This window comes from Musca autumnalis, unplaced genomic scaffold (genome assembly GCF_047663935.1).
Source record: "Musca autumnalis isolate F117 unplaced genomic scaffold, ASM4766393v1 scaffold_1, whole genome shotgun sequence".
Lineage (NCBI taxonomy): Eukaryota > Metazoa > Arthropoda > Insecta > Diptera > Muscidae > Musca > Musca autumnalis.
The window spans coordinates 292,246,661-292,262,664 of NW_027411644.1; the positions used below are offsets into that span (position 1 = coordinate 292,246,661).

General features: G+C 40.9%; 1 protein-coding gene across 6 annotated transcripts in view; it reads right to left on the minus strand.

Moving 5' to 3' along the window:
• Octbeta1R (Octopamine beta1 receptor) overlaps window positions 1-16,004 on the minus strand; it is a 544,036-nt gene that overhangs the window by 512,740 nt on the left and 15,292 nt on the right. The gene's annotated exons all lie outside the window — the stretch shown is intronic.

The following is a 16,004-nucleotide window of genomic DNA, read 5'->3' on the forward strand; positions in this document are numbered from 1 at the left end:
ATACCAAAACATGTACCTATGTTGACGATGTTTCGTGGAGATGTTTCATGACCAGTGAGAACCTCAAATGTCAAATTGCAGATAGTTCGGTTACAAATTGTGGCTATAATTCTCAAAATACCGAAAATCGGGAGGTACCGTTATATGGGGGCTATACCAAAACATGGACCTATGTTGACGATGTTTGGTGGAGATATTTCATGACCACTGAGAACCTCAAATGGCAAATTACAGCTAGTTCGGTTAAAAATTGTAGCTAAAATTCTCAAAATAGAGAAAATCGGGAAGTACCGTTATATGGGGACTATACCAAAACATGGACCTATGCCCATATCCTTTGGGATATAAGATTGTTGATCACTAGAAACCCTAAGTGCCAAATTATAGCTAATTCGGTCTGCAAATGTGGCGAATAACGTCAAAGTACCTCAAATCCGGAGGTACAGTTATATGGGGGCTATACCAAAGAGTGGACCGATATAGCCCAACTTCGAACTTGACTTGCCTATGGAAAAAGGACCCTCGGGTGCAAAATTTCAGCACTCTATCTCAATTATTGCGGACGCTAGAGTGATTACAACAGACGGACAGACGGACATGGCTAGATCGTATTAGAATTTTATCCTGATCAAGAATATATATACTTTATAGGATCGCAAATGATTAGTTCGATGTGTTACAAACGGAATGACAAACTTAATATACCCTCCATACTATGGAGGGTATAAAAAATTGAAATCGTCAATCACTTTTTCAAGCAATGTCCCTAATATACACTCCAACAGGCTAAACTAAAACATATAACCAATATAAATGTCGATGTATTTTCGGTTGTTAGGTGTCGTTAATAGGCTGTAAATGGGTTGATTATGTAATTGTAGCCATACTCCAATTACAAACATTAAAGAGTATCCTGTTACACTTTTATTGTACGTACTGTGGATTGTGTGGCACATCTTTTAAATACATGGGCATTTAAATAATTTGAGTAATTCTTGACTTAAATTCTCACATTCTTATTTAAGCTGAAATGGCGGAAAGACAAAACTTCATCGAATTTTCGTTCAGAATAACGCCCAATATGACTGAATATATACAATTTAGCGTATGCGTCATACAATCAAATGTTCTTGATTTATCATGTATGCGCCACATGGTTTCCCATTAGGCATTACAGTATAGCTAAATCGATTGATTTTATCAGCTGACACTCATAGTGGGTTAAAACTAGTGAAGAAGTATCAGTCGGACAATAATAATGGAATCAACTTGTAAAAATTTTCGTCCGATCATCTTTCGACGTGGATTATCACGACAATAGTGCATCAATTAACATAAATCTTCGAATGGTGATGAAGCCCCATCCTATAGCACTGTAAAAAACTGGTTTAATGAATTCAATCGTTGACATCGGTAGCTCACAATCGAAGGTCGTACAAAAAGGGCCTTTGTGCCAGAGACCATTGATGCTGTACGTGAAATGATAATGCAAGATTGACATATTACATACCCTGAGATCGAGGCATGCTTGGACATTTCTTCCGACAACATACATTCGATATTGTATGGCCGTAAAAAGGTTCGTTTCTCTTGGATCATGGATAATTTTACAATCGCCCAAAAAAGAAATTTTGAAAAAATACGGTCGCGGTGCTTTTTTATGCGTTAACATCGTCACAGGTAACGAATCATGGATGTATACGATGTAACAGTACCTCGGACCACCTTGTTCGCTTATTTTGTGGGATTCTTACCTATCCGCAATTTTCCACGTAGTGGTACGAGGCACAGACACATCGAAGCACGTCCCGGCAATTAGAGTGAAATGTGACTTGTGTTAGTCTCGAAGCAATGTAATTTTCAAAAATATAGAATTTGGGAACTTTTGTCGTTCGTCACTGCAGCGTTTCACAGTGAAGGAGATAGCAATATATATTACCAGGCCCTGTTCCGTGGACCTGCAGACGAGACGTACACAAGACCTGGAGATGCGAATGTCATATTACCATATCACCTGTCCGATCTCAGACATTGAAATACTACCCTTTCTTCGGAGGACTCTTCAATGGAAACGAAGTTTTGCGAACACCGCCACGGAAGTTTTGGGCCACCGCCAGCTGCCCCGCTCCTGACAGTCTCCGCTACGCAAAAGCGAATCAAGTAAGGCCTACGAGAAGGTAATATATGGATGGGAATGATACCCACCACCTACGGAGCCACCAATTGTTGTCGAGAGCTACTCGACAAACGAGGCGTCCACATGTGACAATAACTCCTTGCTCTCAGTAACCCTGAGAAGTAAGGGGCAGGGAATCCCCATTTATATTAGTTAATCATCATCATTCTCGTCCTCATCGTCGTCTATACCATCAGCCACAGCATCGTCATCAAGACCATGTACCCCACAACGTCGTTTGTTCAGGGGATCTGTCCCGTGAATTTATCAAAGCACTGGAGTTGTTTTTTGAAGGTAGTCCTTGTGATTCTAATTGCAATGATATAAATTATATGGTGAAACAGTTACTATTTACTGATATAATCACCCAAAGCTATAAAAAACCTACGCAAGCAACTCCCGCAATTAGATCCAGTTTCAGGTAGGCCTTCAGGTACCTCGTATATCAGAGATCTCCACCAGCCCATGATACTGCCAGGAGTGTCGTCCTGCTACCAAAGAAAATAATGTAGCATATAAGATTACGCTTCAATCAGAGTAATCGTTTCGTTTCAGAAAATTTGCAGTCCGTTTCAGACAATCTGTCTGCCAGGCTGGAGCGCCTGATAACTCTCGAAGGGATGAGCCGATTCGGTCCTAAATTTGGCCTTCTTAATATTTTCTCTAAACTTGCTTTATGTTCAAGGATGTGTCATATCAGTCCACAAAAGTTCATAACTGTTCGCTAAAATTGTGGCACCATGTGTAGTTGCTGGAGCGCACGATAATTCTCGAACGGAAAAACAGTTTTGTTCCAAAATTTGGATTTCTTAATATTTTGTCCAAACTTGGTTTAAATTCGAATATGAGCCATATCGATCCACTTCTTCAGAAACCTACCCCACATAAGTTCAAAACTTTTCGCTAAAATGGTGCGTACGATAACTCTCGAAGGTAGTAACCGAGTTGGTCCATACTTTGCACATCGTAATATTTATGTTGGGTGACGTAGGGGATAGAAGATACCAAGCAACGGTCCTGACCGGTTTTAACATGGCAAAGCCCAGGATTTATCTTGGTCCCTCTTTCATCCCAAGTGGACACTGACCTCCCCGTGGTGTCACCTGGGGAACTGCCTTTAACACCCGTTAAAGGTAGTGAGCTAACATGTGCCGCGCGTTCAGCCATAAGAACGTTAAAAACTTGGGTTTGGGCGTCGGGTTAGTAACCCTCCCCTAGAAAAAACAGCCTACTATGAAAAAACGAAAGAAAAGAAAAACAAACCCCTCTAAAGTTGACGAACCCCGCAAACGTTTTAAGGACCATGATCTGCGAATCTACACCTGGAATGTTCGCACTCTTTATAGAGAAGGTGCAGTCTTCGCATTGGCAGACGTACTTGAAAAGTACAAGACCGATATTACTGCCATACAGGAAATACGATGGATTGGGAAAGGCGTCACAACAACACCTAAAGGTGACGCACTGTATTATAGCTGCCATGACGTAAAGCATGAGTTTGGTTGTGGATTCGTAGTTAGTCGGAGACGTAAACATCTGGTATCCAGCTTCACCCCAGTGAGTGAAAGACTTACTGCAATTCGAATAAAAGCTAAATTCTTCAACATCAGCTTTATTTGCGCTCATGCTCCCACTGAAGACAAGGACGAACAGACCAACGAACAGACGAGCGCTTAGAAGAAACATATGACCGTTGCCCTGCCCATGACTTTAAAATCATTCTAGGCGATTTTAATGCCAAAATTGGAAAGGAGAATATCTTTGGCCCAACAGTCGGGAAATTCAGTCTCCACAGTGAAACATCTGACAATGGTATGAGGCTGATAGACTTTGCAGCTGCAAAAAACATGGTAGTTAGCAGTACCAGATTTAATCATCTCGATATTCATAAGGGTACCTGGTACCTTGATCATGTTGTGATAGATGGAAGACATTCATCGAGCGTGTTGGATGTACGATCGTTCCGAGGCGCAAACATTGATTCCGATCACTACCTTGTTGCAGCAAAGGTACGCACCCGCTTAAACGTAGCAAAGTACGAACAAAGTACGAACAGACACAACACGAAAGTTAGACATCGGTAAGCTGCAATCACAACAGATAGCCACAGCATATTCCACTCAACTAGCCCAATTGCTTTATCAAAGCACTCCTCATCCCGATAACATATCAGCGCAATGGCAAAGCATTGCCCACTCCATGCAAACAGCCGTAAAATCCATACTTGGATACCAGAGACCTCCACCAAGGAATCCATGGTATGATCAGGATTGTCGTGCTGCCACCGAAGAGAAAAATGCGAGAGAGATACAGGGAGAAAAGGAGAGAGGAGAAACGTCTTTTCCGCAGGAAAAAAAGAGAGATGGAAAAGCGGGAGTGTGAAAAAATCGAGATGTACAGGAGCCAGAATGAAGTCCGAAAATTCTACCAAAGAGTCAAGCATTAAACTGATGGCTTTGGTACAGGCACATCCTCCTGTAGAGACCAGCAAGGTAATTTGGTAACTGATACAGATAGTATACTCAGGATATGGAAAGAACATTTTTCAAATCTGTTGGTATCCAATAGCAGCGAAGACGACGAAGATACCACAGTCCCAATTCCAGAAGACGGTATTGAATGTATACCGCCCAGCCAAGATGAGGTAAAGACAGCAATAAATCGTCTGAAGAATAATAAGGCAGCAGGGGCCGATGGCTTACCAGCCGAGCTGTTCAAAACCGGAGGCGACACGCTGATAAGGTGTATTCATCAGCTAGTTAGCACCATCTGGCAGGAAGAACGAGTACCCGACGATTGGAACCTGAGTATCCTGTGCCCCGTCCACAAGAAGGGAGATAAGACTGTATGCTCTAACTATAGGGGCATAAGTCTACTCCCTATTGCCTACAAGATCGTGTCAGGGATATTGTGCGAACCACTAAAGCTTATGGTCAACGAGATAATTGGACCATACCAATGCGGCTTTAGACCTGGCAAGTCCAACATTGACCAGATATTTACCCTGCGGCAAATCCTGGAGAAGACCCAAGAGATGCAGATCGACACCTACCACCTTTTTGTCGATTATAAAGCAGCCTTCGACAGCCCGCTGCGTTCAAAGGTATTCCAAGCTATGTCTGAATTTGGTATCCCCGCAAAGCTCATCCGTCTTTGTAAAATGACTTTAACTGACACGAGGTCCTCAGTTAAAATAGGAAAGAACCTCTCCGAAGAGTTTGGTACCAAAAGAGGTTTCAGGCAAGGAGACAGCCTTTCGTGTGACCTCTTCAACATCCTGCTAGAAAAGGTTATACGAGAGGCAAACGTCAAAAGAAGTGGCACAATCTACACAAATAGTCACATGTTACTTGCTTATGCTGATGATATAGACACCATGGGTCGATCAGTAAAAGAAGTAACTGATACCTTTATAAAGGTCGAAGGAGAATCTGCTAAAGTGGGTCTGGCGGTAATGCGTCCATTGAGCTCGGACCGACTGTGGAAGTTGGTTCCTATAATATTGAGGTAGTAAAAGACTTCGTCTACCTCGGCACCTCCGTAAACACAACAAACGACATCAGTTGTGAAATAAAAAGAAGAATTGTATTGGCCAACAGATGCTACTTTGGTTTAAGTAAGCAGTTTAGAAACAAAGCCACATCGCGTCAAACAAAAATAACGCTCTGCAAAACACTGATACTACCTGTGCTGATGTATGGCTCCGAAGCCTGGGTACTTGCGCAAGCAGACATGGCAGTGCTTGGTGTGTTTGAGAGAAAAATTCTTCGGAAGATCTACGGACCAATCTGCGTTGACGGTGAATATCGACGTCGCATGAACCACGAGCTGTATCTGCTATACAACGGCATCAATATTGTTAAACGTATCGAGATGCAGCGATTGCGTTGGCTAGGCCATATCATAAGAATGAGCGATGATGAACCCGTTAAAAAGGCGTATAAATACGGACCGCTTGGCGGTACACGCAGAATTGGCAGGCCAAGGAATAGATGGCACAAACAAGTGGATGATGAGATGAAAAGGCGCGGTATTCCAGAGTGCGAAGCAACAAATAGAGAGGAATGGAGATCTCTTCTTAGTTCGGCCTATAGAACAAATGTTCTGTAATGGGCCAGCTAAGTAAGTAAGTAGTAATATTTATGTTAATCTTAGTGTAGTTCGAATATGGACTATATCGGTTCACTCCTTAGGGTACCTTCTCCATATAAATGCAACATTTTTGTTTAAGTGCAGTTTAGGGTCTGTTCGAAGATCCTTTGAAAATATATACCGATGTTACAACTTGTGGTCCTGTCTACAGCGATATTATGTTTTTTTCAATTTCTAAGTTATACGGTGACCAAAAGAAATGACTCCGAAAAAAGATTCACTTTCAAAATAGACTATGCCGATGGATTTCTTAAGGTACCTCCTCCGCAGCATTTTTTAGCCCTTTGGGGAAAAGGATTTCGTTTGCATAGGCGATATTCAATTCGATATTATCAATAGTTGAAAATTTCAATCCACACAGGCTGAGGGCATATGTATCTCTGTCGGCAAAGCCGGCTGTTACTTTTTTACTTGTTTTCCTAGTTGTTGGTAGCCAGTAGCAATAGATGACACAGATTAGTTCCAGAAGATGTTACATAATGGCACAATGAGGATATGACAGCAATAGGACGGCTAAAAGATAATTAAGTCCACTAAATATAGACCATGTGGTGGTACACGCAGGGCGGGAACGCCAAGGGCATGATGGAAGGAGAAATTAGTCAATGATATCAACATTGATATTCGTAATTGGAAAGATAAAACAAGAGGTAACCTTAAAGGAAATGTATTCTTATTTTGCATTGGACCACCACAGTTCTTTCCAAGTCCATTATAATTATTTTATGCGCTGGAAACGTTACCTTTTGTTCACAAATATGTACAACAACAAGTAAAAAAGTATCAGTCGGCTTTGTGACACTTTCTGGACATTTGAACTTGCCAACAAAAATTTGGATTAGGATTGAAGGAATGGCATAATCCATTATGGAAGTGGATCTTATTTTGGGAGTGATATCTTTTCAGTGGGTTATCGTATAACTTTTGGACCAGATGCCAGGAAGCATGGACTTTTCCGCGGAAAACATAATATCGCTGTAAACAGGACCACAACGAACAGCTTCGGAATATAAGTGCACTTAGACACCAATGTTGAACTCTTGTGAAGGAGGTACCGTAAAGAGAGGATCGATATGAGCCATTTTAGAAGTTAAACTAAATTTGGACAAAATATTAGGAGATCCAAAGTTTGGATCAAATTAGTTGCCCAGTTCAAGAGAATAATATTGGCGGGAAGTACCGGAAGATGTGGAACGGACCGGTATTGTCCATCTTCGAACTGAAACTAAGTTTGGACAAAATTGGAGGAAGGCCCAATTTTGGACCAAATCGGTTGATCAGTCCAAGAGTTATCGTGCTCTCCAGCCACTACATATGGTGCCACAGGGTTTTTTACACCTTTCGGGCTGTTTTCTCAAGACGTATGGACTTGCCATTGAAAAAACTTTTACCGTCGTAATTGAAGCAGCGAATGCAAGTTCCTTCAACAAAAATCAAAGCGATTCGAGAAAAGGTTTTAAAGTGAACTTATCTGAAATTTTGTGTGGGAGGTACCCAAAGGATAGATATATTAAGATGTGTAAAGTATGGACCAAATCGGTCACTTTCATCAAGAGTTATCGTACGGACACTTTTTCCGAACATTTTTGAATTTATGTGGAGAGGTACCTGACAGATTTGAAGACTACGAAACCTGAATGCTATGGGAACAACTCTAGTTTAGTAAAAACTCTCCGATTTTTTTGAATTTTTTTCCCGAGGTTGATATTGTTGCGCTGATCATGGAAATGTACGCGGACTTTCGGGTCCAATAACCGGGTAACTAGGTCCGTCCCCCAAGAAAATTATACATTTCCGTGATCAGCGCAACAAAAATCGGAGAGTTTTTACTAAACTAGAGTTAAGCCCAATATGTATGTCACATACATATGTAAGTGCTGCTCAACTATACTATTTTGCTGCAATTCTTTTGTCTTCTCTCACTATTCCAATCTATTTTAAATGAAGATATTCCTCCCCAAAGTGAGTTTAAATACTAGACATTTCAAATTTCCACGTCCGTTTTATCATAAAAAAAAACTTATTGATAATGAGATTTAATCAAAAGTTTGTAACAAATTTTCAAAAAGAAAACACCATACTACACATAATTTCATACATATGAACACCTGTGTTATTTGTCACAGCACAGTGTTAAACAAAGAAAGTAACAATTCAAGGAACAAAGGTAATTCATATAATAAAGAGAAACATATATCCCTACATATGGATGTGTGTGTATGCCTGTGTGTATATGTTTACATTTATGAATGACTTTGTACATATGTATGTACGAGAGTGCCACATTTTATCCCCTTGGGTGTACTTTTTCCTTAGTGTTGTTGTTCTGCAACACCTCTTAATGAAGTGTAACAACAACAGTTGTATCTGACACAGCAACTGGAACAAGAGAGGACGGACAATATAATAGCATAAAATACCATCTAAAGAGGAATCACACCAACACACATACAAATTTGTATGACGATGTGACGATGGCAAAACAACAATACGTTAGTTACTCCTTAGAGTGTTTGTTTGCTTTGGGCGCTTTAAATAAACGACACTGACTAGGACAATAAACAAACAGATCGCTAGCTAACCAAACAACCAAGCAAGCAACCCAGCCACAAACAGCTAGCTGAACGAAGAACACTAGCAAATATTTTAACACATTTAATTTAATTTTCCATTTAATGGCACAACGTAGAGTGAACACACTCGCAAACATCAGCACAGGTGGCAGGCGGCACACATAAACACAACTGTAAAACGTTTAGTGGTTCATGAACAAATTTATTAGAACACTAAATGAAGTTCTCTTCTTTTTGTAGGGCATAATTCAAGTCTCTTTCCTTGTTAGGTGAACTACGGTTTGATATGTGAACTATAAATGTCCTGTGAGTGTATTTATTCTCTTTTTTGTGGTGTAATACTCACACTCCTACTCTTTGGTATCACAAACAGTGTTGTCGTTTTTCGTGGTAATATTTGGTATGCCCAAAAACTAAATGAAATCCCGGCCAAAATGAAAATACCTTAGTTATATTTAAGGATAATTCATTAGTTCTCTCTTCATACAGGAAGGAGGGTATCAAATACACATACACATATACTGCACAAACCTTATTAGCGGGACGCCTCTGGTCTTAAACAGTTCGGCTTGTAACCCTCTAACGTGACCGTTACATACATTTCTGCACTCTGACATTACCACCGATCTAATAGCATCTCCCGACTGTCGTTTAGCCGATTATATCATCCCGATCCCCATTGAGCCGATAGCAACAATACAATTGTCATCGAACCAATATAACCCACTCGATTATTGTCGAGCCGACATCATCATCCCGACTATCGTTGAGCCGATTATATCAACCCTATAGCCCTGGAGCCGACAGCAACCATAAAATTGTCATCGAACCGATATAACACTCGATTGTCATCGAGCCGACAGCAACAATACAATTGTCATCGAACCGATATAACACAGGTTGTCATCGAGTCGACAGCAACAATACAATTGTCATCGAACCGATATAAGTCCCAATTTACATTAGGCGAGTTTACTTGCGGCAATTGTCAGTTTGATGGAGAGAGAGGTGAGGCATATGGTAACCCTTTGCCTCTCAACACCCTCTCTCACCGACAAACTGACAATTGCCGCAAGTAAGCTCGCCTAATGTAAATTGGGACTAACCCACCCGAGCCGTCGAGCCGACATCATACGGACTATGGTTGAGCAGATTATAGGTGTGTACGATAACTTTCCCAGCAATAATTACTCAGTCAGTTCCAGCAACCTCCCTCAGTGAATTTTACTCTCTCAAGCAAGAAAAATTGCAGAAAGTTATCGAACAGCATTTTGCAAAAACTTGCAAAAAAGTCAGCTGTTTCCGAAAATGTATGAAATTTGTTTTTGTTCTTTTGATATTTTAAACCAAGCGGAAAAAAAACATAAATTTTAAAATTGCAGTTTACTTGTTTAATGCTTAAATCCTATCCACAACGCTTTAGAATCTAAAAAAATGTGCAATTGTGAAATTTTCTTGGTCAAAAATGTTAACATTTCGAGTTGTTTACATTGAACAGGTGATTAAAAGTCAGCTGATCAGACTTGCAAATTTTTGCGGGACAAATTTTCCCAGCAAAAATTTGCAAGTTCTCAGTCACAAAACTCTCCAAAATTTTCTCCAAACTCGCTCTCTTTTGCTGGATAATTTTGTTATCGAACAGCATTCAGTAAAAATTTGTACGAATTTGTAAAAATGTTTGGATTATCTTACAGACCTTCTATAACATGTGTGTGAAAATAAATTGGAATTTAAATTGGAAAATTTAAATTTAGCAAAGACACCCACCCTTACCAGAGCTCTGTCAAAGAACTTACAGAGCTCACTAAAAGAGTTAACAGAGCAATGTAAGACTAAATTGAAATTGGAATTTAATGAAAAAAATTAATTTAAGGAAGAAAGTATTAAATTCACTGTAACATGTGAAGATTTTTTTAACTAAATTAAGGGAAAGTGTAAATATATTAAAATGTAAATAATTTAAATTTAAATGTATTTATGAACTTTTCATGAACGTTTAAATATATACGTGCATAAATTACAAAAGTACCCACTAAAAAATCAGGTGAAATGTAACCACTTTTTTGGCCCTCGTTAAAAACCATGGCGCGTGCGACGATGGAACATTTTTACAGAATAAGCATCTAGGCCATGTATTTCGGGTAGTTCTAAACCTGTTCAGATTTTGGTAAAAAATTATTTTATATACGCCCAATACCAAATCTGCTGAAGTGCATATCCTGTTGGGCCCACTGATAAAAAACGGTAAGGCGTGCGTCGACGGTGTATTTTTTTGGAATCAGCATCGAAAATACCTATAGTCCATGCATTTCGAATAGTTCTAAACCTGTTCAGATATTGGTAAAAAAATTGTTTTATACCCCCAATACCAAATCTGCTGAAGTGCATATCCTGTTGGGCCCACTGTTCAAAAATGGTGAGGCGTGCGTCGACGGGATAATTTTTTTTGGAATCAACATCGAAAATACCTACAGGCCATGCAATTCGAATAGTTCTAAACCTGTTCAGATATTGGTAAAAAAAATTGTTTTTATACCCCCAATACCAAAACCAACAAAGTTGTAATCAGCTACTTGCTGTCATTTGATTCTCCATTTTATTAGCTTTCTAATGATATACATATTCGGTTTATCGGTTACTTAGAACCGGTTCAAAAATCGGTTTTAATATCAGAATATCCGGTTCAAAAATTTAGATAACCGTATCTTTCCTCCAATAAAATTTGTTATTAACGTGTTCGTCATTACAAGAGCTATTTATGGTAAGTATTTCAGAATCACCACAGACCAATAACGAATATACATAAAAACAAAACATAGTTTTCTGAAAAAAACCGGTAAAATGTCAAAAAGGACCATGAAAACGGGGAAATATCGATTGGTCATCAATGAGAACCGTACCTAAAATCTTCTGAACAACATTTTTGTAGAATATTTGGATTCTGTAAAATCTCGCCTTGTGTTCAAAAAATAAAGGACGAAAAGGACATGAAAGGAATTGAGTTAGAAGGATGACATATTCTACAAAAAGATTCACCATTCGATTTGACTGAAGACATGTAATGTCAAAATGAAGCTACAATAACGCTTTAGAGAGATATAAAGCTATTTGTTCACAAATTAAGGGGCCAAAATTAAACCATTAATCACGAAATATCTCGGAAACTTGACCTATAGTGAAAATTTCCTTTTGGGTTCTCAGTACACTCACCAAGGGCTTTCATCTCCAAAAGAAATTTTCCACCCTCTGACTTTGAGTTCCATTTTGTAGCACAGTGTCGTTTATCGATATTTTCCAAAAAATGTGCACCTTCTCGAGGCCATAACTACCTGAAGGAGCGTTCCAATGCTTTTGCGATGTACTAGAGAGTTCTTTATTATTGTCTTGTTGTCTTTGTATTGGATCGAAAATCTCAGTGGTTTGGTTGTTATATTCCAAAATATCCAAAAATCCTTGAAAAAACACTTCAAGTCAAAATCCGGGGGCTCGATTTTCACCGTAGACATATGGTCTAGTTGACTTTTTTGCTCAGTACAATCCCATAAATCAGAATCTCCAGGCGCCCGATAACACTTTTTTCCTTCCATACAAATCGCCCCGGCCTACTATAGGTATTTTCGATGCTGATTCCAAACAAATTACCCCGGTACGCACGCCTCGCCATTTTTGAACAGTGGGCCCAACAGGATATGTACTTCAGCAGATTTGGTATATGGGGTATATTAAATTATTTTTTTACCAACATCTGACCAGGTTTAGAACTATTCGAAATGCATGGCCTATAGGTAGTTTCGATGCTGATTCCCAAAAAAAAAAGTTGACAGAATCGGTTGATCCGTTCGAGAGTTATGGTGGGGTGGAGAAAGATGTAAAAGCTTCAGTTCCCGAATATCTGCCAGATTCATCAATAGCAGTCCGTGTAGCGACAGGCATCTCCACGACATCAATATCCGACGCCTAGGTGATGGATATAATACATCGTTGGTCACTCAAATTTTCCGGTGACCACCATCTTTTCGACTTCTTCAGGATTTTGAACTAATAAACCAATATGCGGCCCGTGCGGAAAAAGTACGCACGTCGCATATACTGAAGGTCATAGACGTCCCATATTTCCGAGATACGCACTGTTGGCGTATTGGGCATATACGACGCCATTGTCAATTTTATTTTGTTCCCAATGTGGTACAAATGATGTTTTTTAAGGGACTGCGGTTGTTCTCGCGACGATTCTAGAGTTCGGAATAGTCAGATATTTTTTCCCCGTGTCCATTAAGGAATCGGTGTAAACGCTTTAATTGATGCCCGGCTTTTAAATTCACGAAACGATGCGAAGAAGCTGCAATCGAAAAGGATATGACCTACCAGAGGGTCACCGACTGTGAATCAGATAGCGTCCGTGGTATTTCCAACTCTAGCCGATTCCCTAATATTGGTAATGTTGTTGTAACAGAGTTTTATGCTTGTACGTTCATGTTCTGCTTAATCTGGCTCTAGGTCTATCTCCAGTTCTAGGATTGTGGCTGCTTCGATGGGTTGTAGCCACAAAGCTACTGGAGTTAGTTGAGTAGGTTTGGCAGGACAGTTGAAAAGGTGCTGAGTGTCGTGCTGGCCTGTGCCGCATGCTGGGCAATATAGCAATTTAGACGACTACACCATCCCGAGCGTAGTTGAGCCAAACCAAACTGGTATGTCGTGGCAGCTGACGCCCTCAGTTGCGATAGATGGAGGATGTTCTCCGAGGACCGCATTCACGCGATAGTTCATAATGGCATCTGCGACTGCATCCGTATGAATGCTGCTTGATATGCTTCTAGATCATGAAGATCCCTCTTGGCCTGCCTAAGTGGGCAGGGCCTATCCACCATATGGTGATTAGGATGGTTATCACGGTAACACCCGAGCAAGTGCCGCAACGAAAGCATGACATTGTGTTGCTGTACCGGAAGAATCTTTGTCTCCCTATGTAGATGGCCCATGAGGTGGTGGCACCTGTTGCAGTTCTCAGGGCGACATTCTATCAAGTTTGAATTTTTCCATTGCCTTGCACTTGTAATCGCGTAACTCACTGGCATCTCAGAGCTTACCACATACCGACCTATCGTGTTATACATATATGGTCAACAAGGTCTATTTTTTCACCCCAAGTTCTGCCGGCTAGGGACTTGGGAACCTTGTTTCTACATCTTAGCTTGTTGCAGATAGCTGTGGCATGCGCGGACGACATCAACATTCTGTCGATTGTGACCTCTAGAATTTGTGTGTAGTTTGCGGCCGGAATTCTGCTACCATCGATCATGACATTCAACTCAGTTCTCACCTCTGCCATCCTTGTGGTGAACAGAATGGCCGAAAAAATGACATCAGGGAAGGTACATGACACAAAGATCGTACTATCATCCGCATACGGTACGATCTCAATACCGTCTGGAGGGGGTGGAATACAGGATAGGTAGAAAATTAACAGTTTCAGAGATAACACCCCACCTTGGCGGACCTTCTGTTTCACTCTACCGGGTTTCGAATTCTTGTTCCTGCACTCAACGTATGACTATCGTCCACACATATAATTGATTTCCAACGTTTCAAGCTTGGCCGGAGGGTTATCTGCTCAATGTCCTCAAACAGCGTGGAGTGCCTGACTGTATCAAAGGCTTTTGATAAGTCAAGCGCCACCATCACTGTTTTATCACACGGCTTGGCCCTGTCACTCCAGGGGTGCTCGACGAACCTCTTCGCGTAACGTCGCCAAACGTGACTGAGGTCCTTTATTCCTTCTTTCTAGGGTCCGAGAGTGGCTTAACCGTTGCCACAATTCACTTTATGATGAATAAACCATATGTTCCGCTTATGTTCACCGACCAACCTGTAAACTTTCAGTGTCAACTCCTTGACATGTCAATGATCCTGTGGGATCATTGGGATTGGTACGACGAAGCTCATCAAGCTTATTTACTAATCCTCAATGATGGAAAATTTGGTCCCACTTCGAGGGGCTGCATCGTTGATGATGTCTCGGAACGTCCTTTCTACTATCCGAACATCAGAAGTGTTAGGCAAAACTCTGAAGCGGCGATTAGCGAACTTTCTGAAATTAGGACAATTAACATTGCCTTGATTGATGAGAGTGCGGCGTTCAGAGGTGGTGAAATCGGGCGGTTTTCTGGCGACGTTAAAGTTTGGCGACACAATGATTATCAGGCGAACTGGTAGGTAGGGGCGTCCTCATTGACCGTACAGAATGTTGAGCTATCAATCTGCTCAGCCAGCATTATACCCCTCTTCTCGTTTCCGAGGACCGAATACCCCAACTCATGATGAGCATTAAGGTCCGCCAAGACCAGACGATTATGACCTTTCAAAAGCGGGCTAATGTTAGGCCTATAACCTCGAAAGCAGCTTTTTATCGGCGGGATGTATACTTTCAGCAACTCTACCTCGACAGTTTCACACCTGACTGCTACCCCCGTACATTCCACGTACAAGTCATTTGAGAATAGACTGGTGCAATAGAAAAGTTCAAACCTCCCATTCACTTCTGGTGCGATCTTTCCTCGGTACAATGCAACCATCACAACGCTGAAAGCTGCAGTTGTTGTTGTTGAGCTTGGTTTCCTGCACCGCCGCGACCATGTTATTCTTTTGACTTAGGAAATCCACTATTTCCCCAGATCTTACATGAATGAAGGATGAATTTTCTGGGATTGGAACGGCAACGGTTGATGCTGTGGTACTTTGGGGGAGTCTGACCAAACATTCTGGTATATGCTGTTCAAACATTCCGGTATATGCTGTTCACAACACAGAAATGCGATACAAACACCGACATGTGGACACTGAGGTGACAGCCACTGGCCAGAACACGGGTGTTGCGTGGTTTCTGGTCAATCCGGTATCGAAGAACCCACCGCCGTAGGATTACAGGAATCTCGTGGACACACATGGCGGAGGGTTCTGCTACCCAAGTACTGATATTCCGACTGTTTGAGTGGAATAGGCAAATATTTCCCATATCAACTTCCTATCGGCACACGAGTTGTTTTCATGAAGTGTAAATTAAGTTGAAAATTCTGCTGAGCTACTTGTAATTTATTCACTACGTT